Below are 19,293 nucleotides of genomic sequence, written 5' to 3' on the forward strand. Positions count from 1 at the left end.
TTAATTAATGTGAAACTTCAGCTCTGTAACTTCACGTGGTCTTTTGAGCCAAGTTTGTCCTTCAACTATGTATGGCACATAATAATTTGAGATTGATTTACTGACCCATGGGACAGAAAAAAAATGATTTCTAATATTAACAGTGTCCATTAATGTGTGTATTAAAATGCCTTGGCTATGTGGTACCCTGTCTCAGAAACAATGAAAAGAATTTTTCCAGTTGTATCCTGAAGACATTAGCATGATTTATGTATTACTTGAACAATGCTATTCTTTTCAAATAAATACACCAGATAGGAGAAAAAAAGAAAATGTTTGTGATTCACTAAAAGACATAGATTGGCAGATCTCACTTAGAAATATTTTGTTGGCTTAAATTGGAAACCTCAGACTCCAAAGACAGATGTTGAATGTAACCATTTTCCAATACTGAGTCTGCAATATTTCAAATTAGAGATTCACCTAACTACTGCTTTGGCTCCAGCCCTGCAATTAAAGATTGAGTTTGCTCTAAGTATGTGCAATTCAACAAATGCATCTGAGCATGGGTAACAGACAAGCCTCACGTTAGTACCGCCTCTTCACTTCTTGCGTACAACAAGCATTTAGACTCTTTAGAATGTTCAACTAGTTGGCCGCAGGGGAGATGCCTCAGATGGGGAACGTGCTTGCTGCACAAGTGTGAGGGCTGGGTGCAGAGCCTCGGAATCGGTGTCCATCCATTGAGGCTCTGTGCTGCAGCCCCAGCTTTCCTGTGGTGCCATGAGAGAAGGAGACAGAGAATCATGGTGGCGCAAGGCCAACTAGTCTGCTGTCCACAGTGAAAAATCAACAGAGCTGCCCTGGTTCTTTGGAAGCAGGTGGAAACTAAGAACAACATTCAGGCTTGCCTTCTGAGCTCTACACTTGTGCTGTGGCATGCACAAGTCTACACACACACACACACACACACACACACACACACACACACACACACTTATCCAGTATAAGACCAAGAAAGGTAACTGTATGCATTAGGTATATCTGTGTTGACTAACTTACAGTGTGGCAGCTGTTAGTTGCTCCTGATAGATAGGAATATTCTTGTGTGTCAGATCACCTTGGACACACACCTGAGTCCTCTACAGATCCACATTACGTCACAACCAAGTGTTAGTAGCAATTTCTTCCACATCAGAGGTCAGAATCAAATTTCCACGAGTTTAATAAAATAATGGGCATTCTAACTAGTGTCCTGTTGCTTTATGAAAGGGACCTACCATTTCTGTTTTTTAAGATGTGCTGTCTTTGGTTTCTTCGGATCATTTTAATGAATGAGTATTTTACTTCCCATTACCCACCATGTAATTCAGAAGAAGCCCCTCCGCATTTGTTTCCTTTACATCTTATCATTCTATGTCTGCTTTAATCTGACTAGGTCGGTTGCTTCATTTTCCCCTTGCTATGGTCTGAATGTTGAAATGTCTCACACAGGGTCAGAGAGAAGGCTCAGTGGGTAAAGGGACTTGCATCTAAGCCTGATAACCCTTCAATCTGGATCCCACATAGAGGCAGGGAGAGAACCCACTCCAGATAGCTGTACTTTGACCTTTCCATGAAGCCTGCACACACACACACACACACACACACACACACACACACACACACACACACACCCCAAATAAGTAAACAAATAAATAAATACTTGCAATACCCTGAAGACTCATGTGTACTTGGTCCTGAGCTGGTGACAGTTTGGGGAAGCTATAGACCCTCTGAGAAGTGAAGTCTCACAGGCGGAGGTAAGTCACCAAGGAAGGAGAGGTAGAGGTTTATAGTCCAACTCAGATTCCTGTCTACTTTCTACTTCCTGATTTCCTGAGATGTGAGCATCACCTCAGGGTCCTGTTGCACAGCTGGGAGCCACGCCAACTGCTATACCTTCCCTGCTACCATGGACTGCACCCTCACACTGTGAGATGGGAACCAGATTGTACCCCCTCTCCCCCCAAGTTTTAACTTGGCAACAAGACAAGAACCTGTACACTCTTCCCTTTGAAGATATTTAAAATAAAATGTCCCACCCCAAGAATTGCCTGACAGATCTGTATGGATTTTGAACAAGCAGGAAGTGTGAGAAAATGCTGACTTTTCTTCATAACCATTCCTCATTACACGCTTATAAATATCAAAAGCCCCAGAGGTTGCTTGATCCACTTGGCAAAGTTTACCCAGATTTCAAAGGGCAGAGCGAAGGATCACCACGGAATAAACCAAACCTTAAGTTTTACTTTGCCAGAATTGGCCTGTCTAGTCTCCTCCAATCAAGTTACCTTTCAGATTTCCTCACTGGAGATTCTATCTCTACAGATGTAAGGTGCCCCAGGGGAGTAAAGTAGCATGATCCTGCCAGAATGTCTCACCATTTCCAATAAGCATTCAGATGGGAACCCAGGGTTTCCCAAGAAATCGCCTTCTCTACACATCTCCATAAAGGAGTCTGTGGGAAAGGGCCTGTAACTAGTATTCATTTCTTACTCTCCTTAGTTTACAAAAGCTAGGGACTGGCTGTCTAAACTGTGTGCCTTGCATGCACAAAGCCTTAGACTTAATCTCTAGGATGGCCTAAGTCTAAGTGTGCTGGTGCACGACTGTACTTGGGAAGTGGAGGCTGGAGGATTGAGAGATTAAAGATATCCACCCTCAGCTACATAGTGAGTTCATGGCCAGCCTGGGCTACCTGAAATCCTGTTTCAAAAACAAACAACACCGCCCCCCAGTGAAAACTAAGCTAATTAGAATATGATTATTATCAATAACAATTATTATAGTTATTTAATTTAATATTATATTAATTTAATATAGTTATTTAATAAGTTACTCAGCATATGACTATAAGAAACAGACAGATTTTAATTGGGTTGTACATTATTAAGTGTTCTTGTACATTAATTATCAATCACGTGCTTTGCAAATATTTCCTCTCTCCCAGTCTGGGGCTTATCTTTTTATTTCTTAACAGGTCTTTCAATAGAGTAGAAGTTTTACCTTTGAAGTGGTCAATTTACATTTTTTCTGTTGTAGATTATGATTTTGCATTTAGATTTTAAAATTCAATGCCATAACTGAAGTAACCTAGATTTCTCCCTACGTTATCATCTATTTTTATACTTTCATATAACATTTATGCCTATCACTTAGAGTAGATTTTTAAAAATACCATGTCGGTCTATGCTTAGAATCTTTAAGATAATAATAATAATAATTACTATCATTATTATGTATTATTACGTGTACTCTTATTTTACATGAGAATACCCAGATGCTCCCACACCACTCACTATTTTTCTACTCTACTGCCTCTTCTCCTTTGACAAAGGAAAGGTGGCGAATCTTGCACAATTAAGAAAGCAACTGAATTCTCTACTTCAGATACGGATTTTGAAGTTCAGGTATATTATTGAGTAAAGCCAAACTGGAGGCTGTGGGTAGAATCATGACTCTCCAATATTAGATATTATATAGTAGTTGGAACACTTTCACCTAGCTGTTAGAGACAAACTTGAGCAGCAATGCACACTTTGTGGACTGCTTTTGGGGACATTGCTACAGGGAGGAAGTCAGGCTGTGTCCTGATGAGCAAGAAAGGCTGCCTAGAGAGAGGAGCAGGGCTGGCATAGCCGTCAGGTCAGCCACCCCTCTCATGACCAGAGCACGGGCTGAGAGAGTGTAGCAACATAACCTAAGCAGGAGCACTTCTTCAGGGAAACACAAACTAAGCAACAGAAACTCCCCCAGCGTTCCACATTGATCACTCCAATTTTTAATGATCACTTTAAATTTTTAATGGAAGGGCTCGGGAGATGGCTCAGTGGTTAAGAACACTGGCTGTTCTTCCAGAGGACCCAGGTTCAATTCACAGCTTCCACGTGGTGACTCATCGCCATCTGTAAGCCCATTGCTAGTATCTGACATCCTCTTCTGGCTTCCATGGGTGCCAAGCACACTTGGTACACAGACATACATGTAGGCAACATGTATACTACATTCATACTACACACACACACACACACACACACACACACACACACACACACACACACACACGTAGCTAGAGATTTCCTGCCTGGCCCACAGTCAGGACAAATCTCTCTCACTCACCAGTCCCACAACAGCTCAGACCCAACCAAGTAAACACAGAGACTTATATTGCTTACAAACTGTATGGCCGTGGCAGGCTTCTTGCTAACTGTTCTTACAGCTTAAATTAATCCATTTCTATAAATCTATACCTTGCCACATGGCTCGTGGCTTACCGGCATCTTCACATGTTGTTTCTCATCGTGGCGGCTGGCAGTGTCTCTCTGACTCAGCCTTCCACTTCCCAGAATTATTCTCCTCCTTGTCCCGCCTATACTTCCTGCCTGGCCACTGGCCAATCAGTGATTTATTTATTGACCAATCAGAGCAACACATTTGCCATACAGAACATCCCACAGCACTTGCCCTTTTTTTTTTTTTTTTCAAAAAAGGAAGGTTTTAACCTTAACAAAGTAAAATTACTTATAATTTGGGAATTTGGGCGTAGCTTCTCTTACTACTTCCTGCTGGAGGGGGGCACTGTATCTTATGGGGACACAAAGAAAATTTTAGGACTATGGAATAGTCCATGAGGCTGTGTTGTCTGAGCCAGTTGCCTTCAAACCATTCTGGATGTTGGATCATCTGGGCCATGGTGTCATTGGAGACCTTTCAGGGGGTCTTGGCTGGTCAAACCTGATGTATCTTAATCTGGAACAAATCCGTAGCCTCTGGCTTTCTGTGGGAACAAAAGCAGAGTCTCCTTTCCAAAGCAACATATCCTTAGATCCAAATTTTGAAGTCAAGGTATCTTTAAAATATACATATTGGTTTAACTCAACATCTTTTATGATCAAATGTTTTGCTGCAGTTAAAAATCCCAAAGACAACACAATCCAGATTAGAGAATCTAATATTCATTTTTACGTGGCTTATTTTTTATATTAATTTTACTGTCTCTTTAATGACTTTATTTTTTAAAACTATGTATTTGTTTCTATAACTGTATATATCACCTTTTTTTATCTCTTTCAAGTCTACGTATATTTTACACACATTGTAAACTATTACATCTGAATCTGTCTTATTGTGAATCTATTCCTTTAAACTGCAGCAGCTGTGGCTGCTGGCTCCGCCCACCTCAGCTTCCCAATATGGCAATAGTACGTTTTCCGCCAGCTCTGGGAGCTATCGTGGGTCTATGCTTTTATCCAAGCAGCGTGTAGCCCAGCAACCTCTTTCTTTATTTTGTACAAGCAAAGGCTAAATCCACCATGCAGCTTAATGCGCCACTTGCAGAGGCCTCATTCCTGCCATACGGCAGGTCAAGCGCGCACGCTAGGAACCCACAAGTAGCTCAAACCGGCAGCTGCCACTCATTTGAGAGAGACAATTAGGAAGCTGTTTTTAGCTCCGTTTTAGAATCCTTTTTCTCAGTTTTTAGGTGGAAACTCCTGCCACCACGTTGGACGCCATTTGTAGATGTAACCAACCGTCTTATTAAATAAGAAACACAGAGCCGATTCAGAGAAGAAAGCCAAGAGGTCAGAGCTAAGAGCCTCACCCTTCCTGCTTCAGCGATCCTCTTCAGTCAAGAGAGCTCTCCGAAAAGGACCTACTTCCTGTGTGTATGTCTTTATATAGTCTAGCTGTTCTGCCTTCTCATTGGTTGTAAACCCAAACATGTAACTGCCCCATCACTGCCTGTGACGCCTTTAATCCCAGCACTTGGGAGGCAGAGGCAGGTGGATCTTTGTGAGTTCGAGGCCAGCCTGGTCTACAGAGCAAGATCCAGGAAAAGGCGCAAAGCTACACAGAGAAACCCTGTCTCAAAAAACCAAAAAAAAAAAAAAAAGATATGAATGGTCATATAGAGTACTAATTAATTCTAGAAAAAAGGCTTAAATTAGCTGCATATATATGTCTTTGTGTTCGAGTCTCTTATCAGTTTTCTGCAGGAAATCACGGCCAGGCCTAACATCAACTGAAGTCTCCAGGAAGAAGTTGGGGCCCCACAACAACAACAATTCCACGTGGACAATAATAACATCACTAAGCTGACAAACATCATCTACAGATCAGCTTTGAACTACAAGGTGCTCAGAGCAATTTTGAGATGACTAGCTGAGATGATCCAGTCTCAAAGACTACTTGAATAAGGACTTGAGATAAACCCTGAACTTTGACATTATACACAGACTGGATAATGAAGGATATAGTTACCTTTCCTAGAATTAGACAATTAACCTAAAATTTTTCTTTCAGGATAAAGATAACTTCGCCCATACCCAGCAGGAAGCAATTTTAAGAATATGACGCCCACATTCCCAAAGAGGTGGTGTGGGGTGGGTGGTTTTTTGGTCTTTTTAATAGGTTTTGGGTCTGGGATAATTTTCATTGTTTAGGGGAGTTGGTTACAAGTTGTTGTCAAGGGTTAGGAAAAAGGCTAAGCAAAGGAGATTAGATTAAAAAAAAAGAGAGAGAGAAAGAAAGAAAAGAAAAGAAGAAAAAGACAATTACTAGTTTTAAATACTTTACATTGGATTGATTTGTTTTATATTGTATACAAATTATATATATTGAAATTGATATTGTTAGAAAATGCTATATGCATATTTCTAATTATACTTATACCGTTCATTTAACAATGCAATTTTCTGATCCTTGAATGTTATTATTACCAACTATTAGGATATAAAGAAATGAAAGTTAGTAGTTAGACATTACAATAGAACTTGTAGTCATATTAGATATGTTTTAAAAATTGAGCAGATATATTTTAGACAGGTCATCTTCAAACACTTCAGAGATCTACAGAATATGGCATTTAAAATGTTTTAATAACTTAGAAAATTTTTCTTTTTTGTTATGATTATGAGACATGTCAGCTCCTGGCAGTACCAATCTACTTCAGAGAAAATATGGGCATTGAAGAAACTGAATATGGAGTTAACTTTCATTGTGGCAAAAGTTAGCCACTGGACAACAAAGTATCCTCGAATCAACTGCTGACAAAATGGACAGACAGGACATGAAACAAAGGACTACTGATTCTTGCCAAAACAAGTGTGGTTATGGCTTTATCAAAAGGCATCTTCTGAGGCCAGGACAATATGGCACCATCCCTGAAGAGGCCTTCACAATTTGGAAAAGGTACAGTGCCCTTTTCTTCAAAGGCAGCTGAACAGGCAGTGGGCCGATGGCTTCTGATGTGCTATGGAACAGCAGCTGAAACAGTTATTCTTGAAAAGTAACTAAGCTCACGCCTCTCCATAGTAGACTGGCATTTGACAGAGGGATGTGGAGAAGAATAGGATGCTGAGATGAAGCCATATATACACAGCCAAGAAGAATGGACAGCTGAATTAAAAAACCATCAACAATTTCCAGAATTTAAAATCCTGAATCATGACATGACACTAGTGGAATTCAGGTGTTTCTGGTACATGGACTGCTCTCACCCAATGTGAGGTTGAACTGTTGACCTTGTGTACATCCTACTTCACAAATGAGTCTGTCAGATATGCTAAGCCTATAGGCTGAAGATGATGCCCCAGTATTGCGGAGAAACCTCAGGTGACTGTGCAGGCAGCTGGCTATTTCTGTCAACTCACAAATTTTTTGGAAGTTGCTTGCATGCACTTTCTGTTTTTATTTTTGTTAGCTAATATTATTTCCTTCTTGGGTCTCTGAGGGAGTTGAAGATTAGTTAGTTATAGTTGAAGGTTAGTTAGTTATAGTTGAAGATTAATTAGGATAGAAAGTGAATTAGATACATTTTGGACTTAACAAAATAGGATAGATAATGAAATTATTTTCTCTGAATTTGTCAAATACAAATGGATTAGACATTGTTTAGACATTTATTACTTGTATATATTGTATATAGTCATTGTACTTTTGTATATAGTTTTTCTTTTGTTAGTTATTACCTTTTTTCTTTTTTTCCTTTTTATTAAAATAGAAAAGGGGAAATGTGGTGGTATTTTACTTGTACTGAAATGTGATTTTAATTGTATGTTAATAAATAAAGTTGCCTGGGGGTCAGAGCTATTAGAGCCATAGCAAGTGCGTGGCGGTGGTGGCGCACGCCTTTAAGGACCTGGAGGGTGGCACATACAGGCAGTGACAAGGCAGTCACGTGTTTGGGTTTACAACCAATGAGAAGGCAGAACAGCTAGACTACTTTATAAAGACATACACATAGGAAGTAGGTCCTTTTCAGAGAGCTCTCTTGACTGAAGAGGATCGTTGAAGCAGGAAGGGTGAGGCTCTTAGCTCTGACCTCTTGGCTTTCTTCTCTGAATCGACTCTGTGTTTCTGATTTAATAAGACATTTGGTTACATCTACATACACACACACACACACACACACACACACACACACACACACACACACCAACAAATCTAAAAGAAATCAGTCCTATTAAAAATGTTGTCTCTTTTTGTATGATGCCCCACCAAGAATTCTGGTTTTTTGTTAAAGTAATTCACTATTTAATAATACATTTTTAATTATAAAATGTTGAAAGTACAAAAACCATAAAAAGCATATTAAAAATTTTATATCATCACTCAGAATTCAATACTCTCCCCTGTGTGTGTGCTAGTTTTCCTCATATAGTTTAAAAGTCCATGTGTCTTGACATTTTCTCTGTTATATAAGTAGGCTTTAGAAGATTACTTTAATGCCTGCCTCTTCATCACAGGTAAATACATATATGTATGAGCCATAATTTGTTCAATGTGCTCCTTATTGGACCATTTGGTTGTTTATGAGATTTTCTATTATAAACAATACTATAATGAACATTTATGTGTGTAAGTCTGTATACAATTATTTCACCAACTCCTAAAGTTATAACAAATGAACTGCCTCCATTCACTATGAGCCTGCATCCATTTTTTTTTTGACATTTGAAGCATATTGTCAAAAAGTGTTCTTACCTGAAACATTTTTGTGAGTGGATTCTCCTAGTTTCTCAGTTCACCACCTGTGGGAATTGTCTATGTTCATGTGAGTCATGTCAACATCATAAGCATGGGGAAATATTGAGACTTTGCTGAAACAATCATGGAATTAACAAAGGGTGTCACTGGGATACGGGACTGGGTATCATGAGCACACAGAGCTGTGCTTTCCTCTAACTTTCTGAACTGAGCCGGCTACTTTGAATGAAATACTTATAGGGAGAGAAATTCCTTAAGCTCTGAAAATCCATTTTACCTAGATCCCGACAGACAGCAAAATCTGTGGTGTGATAAATGGCATCTGATACCCAGGAAGGAACAGACCCTGAAAAAGAAGCTCATATCACTCACTGATCTCTAATTCCAGGAAACAGGTGCCTGTGTGAGATGCATATCTGTCTCTGCCATCCACAAACACCAGCTCAAGAGGTCTGGCCTCATAATCAACGTGACTGAAGCACAGCTCCCAACCAGTGTGAGTTAAACTTTGTTCCCATGAAGAGCCTGGACACATTACTTGTCTGCAATTGACTTCTGAGGAGAAAAATAAAGGTAAATAAACTATCCTTCAATATACAGATATTTTAATTGGTTAAAATGTATTTAAAGAATCCATATTTTTACATTTATATATACATATTCATCAATGTGTTGGGACTGTTTAAGAAGAACATTCATAATATGCAATAGCTGTTTAGGACCTTTTGTTAAAGGGCTTAAAGGGCCGGGTGGTGGTGGCGCACACCTTTAATCCCAGCACTCGAGAGGCAGAGGCAGGTGGATCTCTGTGAGTTTGAGGCCAGCCTGGGCTACAGAGTGAGTTCCAGGACAGGCTCCAAAGCTACACAGAGAAACCCTGTCTCAAAACCCCCTCCCCCCACAAAAAAAGGCTTAAAGGGTAATAGTACTAAAAATCAAATGTGTACCCATTCTTTCTATATCATTGCATCCCTACTATGTGCTATGTCCTAGCTTACATTTAGAGAGATGTAGACTATAAAATAAACAATGTTTGAAACACATTAAAGAGTCTCCCAGAATATATGTGAAATGCTTATTATAAATATGTTGAGCAAATTATTGGTCAGAGAAATTAAATCAAAATCATAACAAGAGTCAAGAATAGATATGAAGGCCTGAAATCTCAGCATTAACGAGGTAGAGACAGGAAGACTGAGAGCTTGAGATTGCCCTCAACTATACAGCAAAATCCTGCCTAAATAATATAACAATAAGAAACTGCTTCATATTTACTAGGATGATTATAATTAAAAATATGAACACCTATTACTAAAGCTATGGAGAAATTGGAACCTGTACAAATCATGGGTAATGATGTAAAGTGGTATGTGATGGCTGGCTTTAACTGTCAACTTGAATCACCTAAGGAAGAGTCTCATGTGGACTTGTCTGTAGGGCATTGTCTTCATTATGTTAACTGATGTGTGAGAACCCAGCCCACTGTGGGCAGCCCCATTCCCTGGGCAGGGGCTTGAACTCTATGGTTAGAGAATGGAGCTGAGCAATGGACTATAAACTGGAATAGTGGACTAACATAAGCATTTTCTCCCCTAAGTTGCTTTCTGTTGGGGTATTTTTATCACAGCAACAGAATTGAAACTAGTACAGTATGTAAAGTGGTTTGGACAATTTGACAGTTCCTAAAAATGCTAGAGAGTCACCATAAGGCCCAGTAGTTCCGCTTCTAAGTATACACACAAGAGAACTGCAAGCATATGTCCATACAGAGTGCACATACGGACTGTTCGTGGAAGATTATTCATAAGAACTAGAAAATGATAACTCTAGGAAGTATCAACTGGTAGATGGACAAACCTAATGCAGTACACTTATAATGTAGAATAGAATTTGACATTAAAGGGATGAAATGGGCTGGTGAGATGTCTCAGCTGGTAAAGGTGCTCACCTCAAACCTTATGAGCTGAATTTAATTCCTGGAGCCAACATAGTGGAAGAACACTGACTCCTTAAAGTTGTCCTCTGATCTCCACACATGTGTCTCAGCATGTGTGTGTGTGTGCACACACACACTAAATAAATAAATGTAGAAACCTAAATGGAGACAATATAGCATGCGGACAATCAAACATGTTAAGTGAAAAAAGACAGAAATAAAAAGACATATATTGTGACTCTGTTATCGGGAATGATCACAGTAGGTAGATTGATATGACAGAAAGTCAAGTATTTGTGGCCAAGTACTGGCAAACAGGGAGAGGGGAGTGATGGTAAGGGGTATAGGGTTTCTTTTTGAAGAGACAAAGAACACATATTACTAATACACTAAAAACCACTAAATATGGCACTTTAAAAGAGTGAAATCTATAGTTATTATATCACAATAAAGATGTTTTTGATGAAAGGTATAAATCTATGCTTATATTCACTAGGAAGGTCGGTTATAAGAAGATGGGAGTCCAGACATTGTGGTGCATAGACATAAGCCTAGCACTCTCCATGCAGGAGGAGGATTGTGAGTTTGAGTCCATCTCAGGATACACAGAGAGATGCTGTCTTGAAACAGGTTGGCAGGACTTCCATGGATGCAGAGTACCAGTGCCTAGGATACATTGAATAAATATTTTTGAATGAATTAATGATTTCTAAAGAATTATTTAAGCTGATTGTTTTAATGAAACCCTCTCTCTCTTCAATTAGGGGTGGGCCCAAACACCACAGACAATGAGGTTTGAGAAGCACCAAGATTGGCCTCATTCAATGATTGCCTTACAGTCTCATTGGCTTTCTCTACTATAAAACACCTAGCACTTTTTTCTCTCAAACCTTCTGAGCAGATTGATCTTGGATATGTTCTCAGAGTATAGCTTTCTTATTCTAGACAGTGTCTGCATGTTACAGGCACAAAGCCCAGAAGACTAACCAACAGGCCAGATCAACTCAGAAATGGAGATGCTTCAAAAGAAAAGCATTGATAATCATGCAGTCAGTTTCTTTTTAAATTAAAAGACATCTTAAACAACCCCTTTGGAATAAAGTACTAGGTTCATTTCTACTTTTCTTGTTCTTTTACTGAACTTCAATGCATTTTTCTAAATTACAAGTAACATTTCTCAAACCTGCAATACTTTTCCATCTCTAAATTTAAAAAAATGTAAAGAAGTTCAATATTAAACATATATTAAAATCACCCCCTCCCTTGGGTCTCATACTCCAGCCCACAGCATAGTCAGGTTTACTGGAGACCAGACTGGTCTGAGAGACCCCAGCACCCATCCCCCCAAGCTCTATATTCTAGTCTACAATTTTGGAAGAAGACTTTAGCCTTACCAGAGGCCAGGCCAGATCTAGGGATCCAAGGCTTAAAAAAGTCCAGCAGAGACACCCTACTGGACCTGAAGACTAGCTAGTTACCAGAATCCTTGGCCACTTAGGCCAAAAGACCAGAGAGGAAACAGAAATTGAGGATAAAAAACACCCACCCAACAAAGACAAATGCAGGAACCAACACCTATACCTATAACCATCCCAAATCCAGATGCCTAAATGCCAGTGTAAGAATATAATCAATCACAGAAAGGGCAATATACCACCAGAACCAAGCTACGCTGTGATAGCAAGATGTGAACATTCCGACACAGCTGAAGCAAGAGAGAACAACCTTAAAAATAACTTGGGTGAAGATGATAAAGGTCTTAAAGAGGAAGTGAAAAAATCCCTTAAAGAAATTGAGGAAAAGACAAACAAAAAATTCAAGGAAATAAATAAATCCCTTAAAGAATGCCAAGAAAAAACAGACAAACAGGTAAAATAAATGGTTCAAGACCTGAAAATCAAAACAGAAGGAATAAAGAAAGCATACATTGAGGGAATTCTGGAAATGGAAAATCTGGGTAAGTGACAGGAACTACATATTCAAGCATTACCAACAGAATACAAGAGTTGGAAGAGAGAATCTCAGGCTTTGAAGACATGATAAAGGAAATGGATTGGTCGGTTAGGGAAATCTGGGACACTATGAAAAAGACCAAACTTAAGAATAGTAGGACTAGAAAAAGAAGAATCCCAGCTCAAAGGCTCATAAAATATATTCAACAAAAATCATAAAAGAAAACTTTCCCAACCTAAAGAAGAACATGCCTATGTAGTGGGTAGCCATTCCAACCTTGATCTGGAAGTTCCAACCCCCATTGAGTCTTCGGTAACTGTCACGCCTACAAGGCGGGGTCAAGAGAGGACCTTGAACACCGGAGATCTGGATGCACTGTCTCTCTTGATTCCTGGACCCTGGACGCTGGAGGTAGACGGAGCAGAGTTCTCCAGAGAACACCGCCGGACTGCGCTGCATCTTTCCCAGACCCTGCAACCTACCTATCCCTTCATTTGTAAGTTACGCCACTAAATAATGTCTACTTGATGAAACTTCCTTGATAGTCTCTGTAACCTCCAGAAACGTTAGCTTGGGTAGAGATAGTGGAAGGGTGTTCCATTTGGAGTAACTATAATCAAGACAAGAGCTCACAATTATCTGTACACAGTGCTTTGCAATACACAAAACAGTTTATGTGAATGGTATGATGTGATTACTAATATAGGGGTTTCTTTCACAGTTCAGTTGTTGGATGTGAAAGAAAACACCAGTTTCCTGGCATAAATGAAATCATCTTGAATGTCTTATGGTGGGCCTGCGCTTGATCAACATGTTTAATAGGCCCATATCTCTTTTAGTTCATGAAGCACTAACATTTGATTAGCTTTTTACCAAGTTGTCAAAATATATGTTATCAAAATAGAAAAAACTAGCAAAATATATACATTTCTCTGGGGTAAAAATGTATCTGAGCCAGCCTTTAATCCCAGCACTTGGGAGGTAGAGGCAGGTAGATGTGAGTTTGAGGCCAGCCTGGCCTATAAAATGAATTTAGGCTATTCAGGCTATATAGTAAGACTAAAAAATCTGACTTTTAAAATATTTTGTGTGTTTTGATTTTGAAGTGGCAGGGTCAGTGACTATCTTGTATGTTATTTCCTCCAAGAGGCATGGTATAATAAAGACATATTAGTTTGATTTTAGGGGTCTCCAAAAATCTCCCCTAGTATTCAGTTGGATTCAGAACCAGACAATGGGCACAGTGTGAGGTCACAGAAATGCTAGGAGAATGTGGCTCACTTTTGCAGCCACTGTGGATTGGTAACATCCTTGTCCATCTTCAGAGGCCTAAGGACCACCATCTACTCCCCAGAATTCAAGAGGAGCTAGGCCAGTCCCTAGCACTACAGGAAGAAGGAAGGAAGGAAGGAAGGAAGGAAGGAAGGAAGGAAGGAAGGAAGGAAGGAAGGAAGGAAGGAAGGAGAGGGGAAGCAAGGGAGAGGAGGAGGATCTGCTTGATTTAAATATTCAATGCATAAATATTGGCTTATACCGTATTTTTAATAACTATGTTATTGCTTTAAATGGAAAAGAAACAACAATATGCAATACACTCTTTAGTAGTAAATAAAGTCAATATTAGTTTCTACAGATTGGCTCTTAATATTTTTTTATCACTAGTATGAAAGGTGTTACATGCTTACCGAGATACAAGCATTGGTTACTATAAATAATCAGTAGAGAGAAGTAATGCATTCCTTTAGAAATTATCAGAAAGGAAAGAATCAGAAAAACCGAGGTTCCTGTCCTTCCCGTCCTTCTTAATTTCTGTCTCCCCCATCCTCTCCCCTTTCATCTTCCTCCTCTCCCTCTGTCTCCAGCCAACAGTAGGTGTAGATTTTTCCATCTTTTGGCAACCCCCATGTTTCTTAGCTTTTCTCTTCTCACTCCACCTTCTTCCTTTGTGTCATCTTTTACTCCCACTTCTTCAAATACAAACTAATTGTGACAACTTAGAATCTGTTTCTTCAAGTCAGAGTGTGTTTTGAGTTTGTCTATTTGATGACCAACTTCTCAACTGTAAATAGACTGTAAGTAGACTCCTCAAACGTATGGATAATCTAGAAGTAAATTAAGGGTTATTGTTCCTACCAAAGTTAATTTCCTAGCTCTTCCACCCAACATAAAATATAATTTAGCATTTTCTCCTTTATTCCTTCCCAAAGACCAAGTCCAATCACATCTATGTCATTGACGTATTTTAAGTCCACTCAGCTCTCTCAGTCTCTGTTGAATGACATGGACTTTGATATAGGACCTGCATCCATCCCCTGCTGCCTGCCTCCATTTACCTTGTCCCCTTGCAGTACAAGAGTGAGTACTTCACAGTGATTGTAATCCTACTAGACTCCTCAAAAATGGTTCAGCAGATCTGCGGCTGCCATTAGGATAGTAATCAGATCATAATCAGAACCTGAAAAGTCTTATTAGATATCATCCATGGTTTCAGGACCTGTGTTACTTTGTGCCACTGATCTTCTAACTATTATGGTCCATCTAAGTCCCCTCATAGCTCAGAGCTTAGAGACTTCCCTCAAAGTTCCAGCTTCCCTTTCCTGGCATCCTTTACAGCACCCACAGTTCTACACATTCAGACAGTTTTACTCATAGTCTGCCTTTGGGGAACGAGCTCTCAAATCCTTAAATTTCTCCCACCTATGTACCCTTCAACCATGGCATGAATAGTGTATTTGCTTCGTATCTGTCTTAGTCATTACTGCAGACCCAGTCAGAGTCTGACAGACATCGGTAGATAGTAAATGACTACTGCATGAAAAACATGCAGCCGGGATGAGCCTCCTGTAGCCACTACAACACACTTCTTCATACTTGCACTTAAAACAATATAAATGGATTCTGTCACATTTTAGAGACTTGGAGGTCAAAACCAAGGGGTTAGCAAGACCTCCCTTCCTGTGCAGGCTCCGGAGAGAGATCTCCTTACCTCTTCAGGCTCCTGGCCCTGTGCACCCATTGGCTTGAGAGGCACAATTCTAAACTCAGTTTTCTTTACATGGCTGCCTGCTGTGTTCTCCCCTTTAAACACAGTTGTGATTGCATTTGTAGCACCTGCCAAGTCAAGAATGATTTCATTTGGGAATCTTTAATGAATTACATATGCAAATATATTTTTTTAAAAAAACTACATTCTAAAGTTCTATGTGGACACGAATGGGGGGAAAGACATTACCTTCCTCACTGTACAACCATCCCACACCACCGCTTTCTTGCCGCCTGCCCCCTCACCAGCTACACAGTTCATTAGAAAAGCTGGCTTCATCATTAACGTTTATAGCAGAATCTTTCTCAGCTGCTCAATTACAGCTTAATTCCCAAGATCAAAATAACACCTTAGGGGGGAGAGTCCTCAGTGATTATTCTTATTGGTGAAACAGGGAATATCTTTAGAAAATAGTTATACTCTGGAGAATAGGGGGAACTGGCTAGCCTCCCGAGACTCTGAGCCTGTGTGAACTACCATGCAGTGCCTTGCTTCCAAATTTGAACGTGATATTGACCTCAATTCCATGTATGAATGTGAAAATGGAAGTCTATAAGTTTGAAATTTGTAATCATGTAATCAACTGTGAGTTATTAAAAGTGGGTTAAAAAGCCCTCACTTGGACCAACAACGAACATTATCACTGATAACTGTTCACTTTGCAAAGATGTCTTGGAAGAACAGTCTACTACATGGATCTTTTTATTTGTAGTATCTGGTTGATTCCAGAAGCACTCAGGGTATCAAGTGCCTGAGGCCGACTCTTTCTCTTCCCACTTTAACTCCCAAGAGATATATGGTATAGTGTCTTTCATGTCTCTAATGGTTATATTTTTCAGAATATTCCACGGCCCACATTTCCCTTGGTCCTTACCATAAGCCCAACCATTGCCAGTCAGATGTAACCATGAGATGAAGCTGTGGTCCAATTTTTCTGCTTTTTTTCTTTTGTTTTGGTGGTGATATAAACAAATATAAATGCTCTGTAAAAATGACTGATGGAGAAGTTTACACATTCTGAGAAGGCAGCATGTCTATCCCTGGCAGAGGGTAGGCAAAGGTTAGTAGCCATGGAGCTTGCCATCAAGGAGCTCGAGTTTCAGAGGGGAGACAGACATGTAAATAAATAATTACCATGTAAAGGGAAAGCTTAGATAATAGAACTTTGTGTTTGGTTCAGAAATAGTACCCCAAATCCCTCAAAACAATAACAAAAAGCAGCATACTGGATCTATTTGCACACTAAACAGGGAAGGTCTCCAAGGTATCAGAGCAGAATTTTGAAGGGTAAATGGGATTTTTCAGATAACCGGGTCTTGATGGAGCATTTGGGGAAAGATGTAATGATGGCAAGTATTCACAGGAGAAAAGCCTGACAGGGTTTTTCTTGGATTCTATGAATTATTTGCAAATGCTAGGACAGAAACATTAGTCTGGTGGCCAGAGATCAGGCTCCAGAGCTAGACAAAACAAGACAGACAGCTGTGGAGATCCACAGAGGTTTCCTAGTGAGAACTTACTCAGCGTCTGAGAATCTGAGCTTGTTTTAACTAGCAGGGCTGCCTAAGGAGATGATTTGGTCATGGGCATGGTTACCAGGAGTTTGGAAGGGTCTACACTTGGCTGTGTGGTGTACTTTGATCTTGCAAGAGGGAGGTCTTTTGCCCCATCCCTTGACATTGTTATAAAAAGTCCTTTTGAATAAATGGAAAAGGCCATTTGTAGCTAGAGTTTTCCTGCCTGTCCCACAGTCAGGACAAATCTCTGTCACCTGCCAGTCCCACAGCAGCTCAGACCCAACCAAGTAAACACAGAGACTTATATTGGCTACAAACTGTATGGCCGTGGCAGGCTTCTTGCTAACTGTTCTTATATCTTAAATTAGTCCATTTCTATAAATCTATACCTTGCCACGTGGCTCGTGGCTTAGCGGCATCTTCACATGCTGCTTGTCATGGCGGCAGCTGGCAGTGTCTCCTTCCTCCACCTTCCACTTCCCAGAATTCTCCTCTCTCCTTGTCCTGCCTATACTTCCTGCCTGGCCACTGGCCAATCAGTGTTTTGTTTATACAGAACGATATCCACAATAGCCATTGGGTAGTGATCCAGGCCCTCCTTAAGCTATCCTGTGTTTCTGTCTTTCTTCTCATTAACTAGGTCTTTCTTTCTATCTAGTATTATCTTATTCCTCTCCCTTCCACCTAAGAACCCTTCAAAAGGTGGGAGCTGGCCTCTCATAGATATCAAAGGGCCTTAGACTGAGACCAATGATATGGTTGAATAAGTTTTCCCCAAAAGACCCTGGGCTAAAGCCTCGATTGCGAACTTGTGGCATGTTTTGGGAGGTTGTATAATTATTTGGACAGTGGCCTGGTAGGAGGAAGTTGGGTCATTGTGCATATACGCACAATGAGAACCATGGGAGCTTGATTCCTTCCTCTTGTTTTTCACTTTGCAGCCATGAGGTGAAGGGTTTTGCACAGATACCACTTCCACCATGACATGTTGCTGCAGGTCCAATGCTGTGTTTGTCACAGTTTCTGAAGCTGTGAGCCCAAGGAAATCTTTTCTCTTTGCAATTTGACTGTCTTGGATATTTACAGTATTGAAATCTAAGGCTTAAAATTAATGAGGATTTACCAGACAGACTTAAACCCTTGTGTGAGATATTGGTAGTAGTGGTAGAGGGTATATAGTTAGATGTTCTATAAAATTACTAATCTCATTCTTGGACTATTGAAGTAATATTAGATAGGTTCCCCGCAAAACAAACAGTAGCTTATTATATTCCTTCACATCAAAGAAAGTTTGTTAAACTCCGAACATAATAAAAGAATTCATACCCACATAGACAAGTGACATATCTTTAAGTATATCTCAGCAGAACAAATGTGAAATAGTACTTAAAGATTGTGAAATTACTGTTTTATTCAATTCTTTGATTTTTATTCAATTCTTTGATTTTTCTATTGAATTTCTGATGGTCTATAAAAACTTTGCAATGAACATAAAAGGTTGAATAAAAGTTAAAATAACACGTATTGATGACCTTTAGTATCAGCGTTGTTTATGAGAAAACTTAAAAACTCACGTCTTTAAAAAAGTTTTCAATGATTCACCATATTCTTATCCAGCAAATTGCATTCAGACATTGTCTCCTGATATTGGTGCCAAAGTGAGAGCATGTGACTGACTGGAGATATCAGCCTAGGAAAAATTAGTGAGTATAAACCAGTGCTCAGTCTCTCTGTCATGTACTTTTCTGGAATTCACAGAGGAGTCTAACATGCATAATTTAAACAGGAGCCAGATGCACACACATTGTTGCAAGAACAAGCTACTTAATAAACAG

General features: G+C 39.7%; 1 protein-coding gene across 1 annotated transcript in view; it reads left to right on the top strand.

Moving 5' to 3' along the window:
- The window catches only part of Gpatch2 (G-patch domain containing 2), a 306,528-nt gene that overhangs the window by 252,361 nt on the left and 34,874 nt on the right, over nucleotides 1-19,293 (top strand). Inside the window, exon 13 of the transcript XR_008218056.1 lies at nucleotides 9,398-9,582. The gene's annotated coding sequence lies outside the window, so the exon portion shown is untranslated. The remainder of the gene's footprint in view (nucleotides 1-9,397; nucleotides 9,583-19,293) is intronic.

This window comes from Peromyscus californicus, unplaced genomic scaffold, assembly GCF_007827085.1.
Source record: "Peromyscus californicus insignis strain IS unplaced genomic scaffold, ASM782708v3 Scaffold_14__1_contigs__length_90479793_seg_2, whole genome shotgun sequence".
NCBI classification, from domain to species: domain Eukaryota; kingdom Metazoa; phylum Chordata; class Mammalia; order Rodentia; family Cricetidae; genus Peromyscus; species Peromyscus californicus.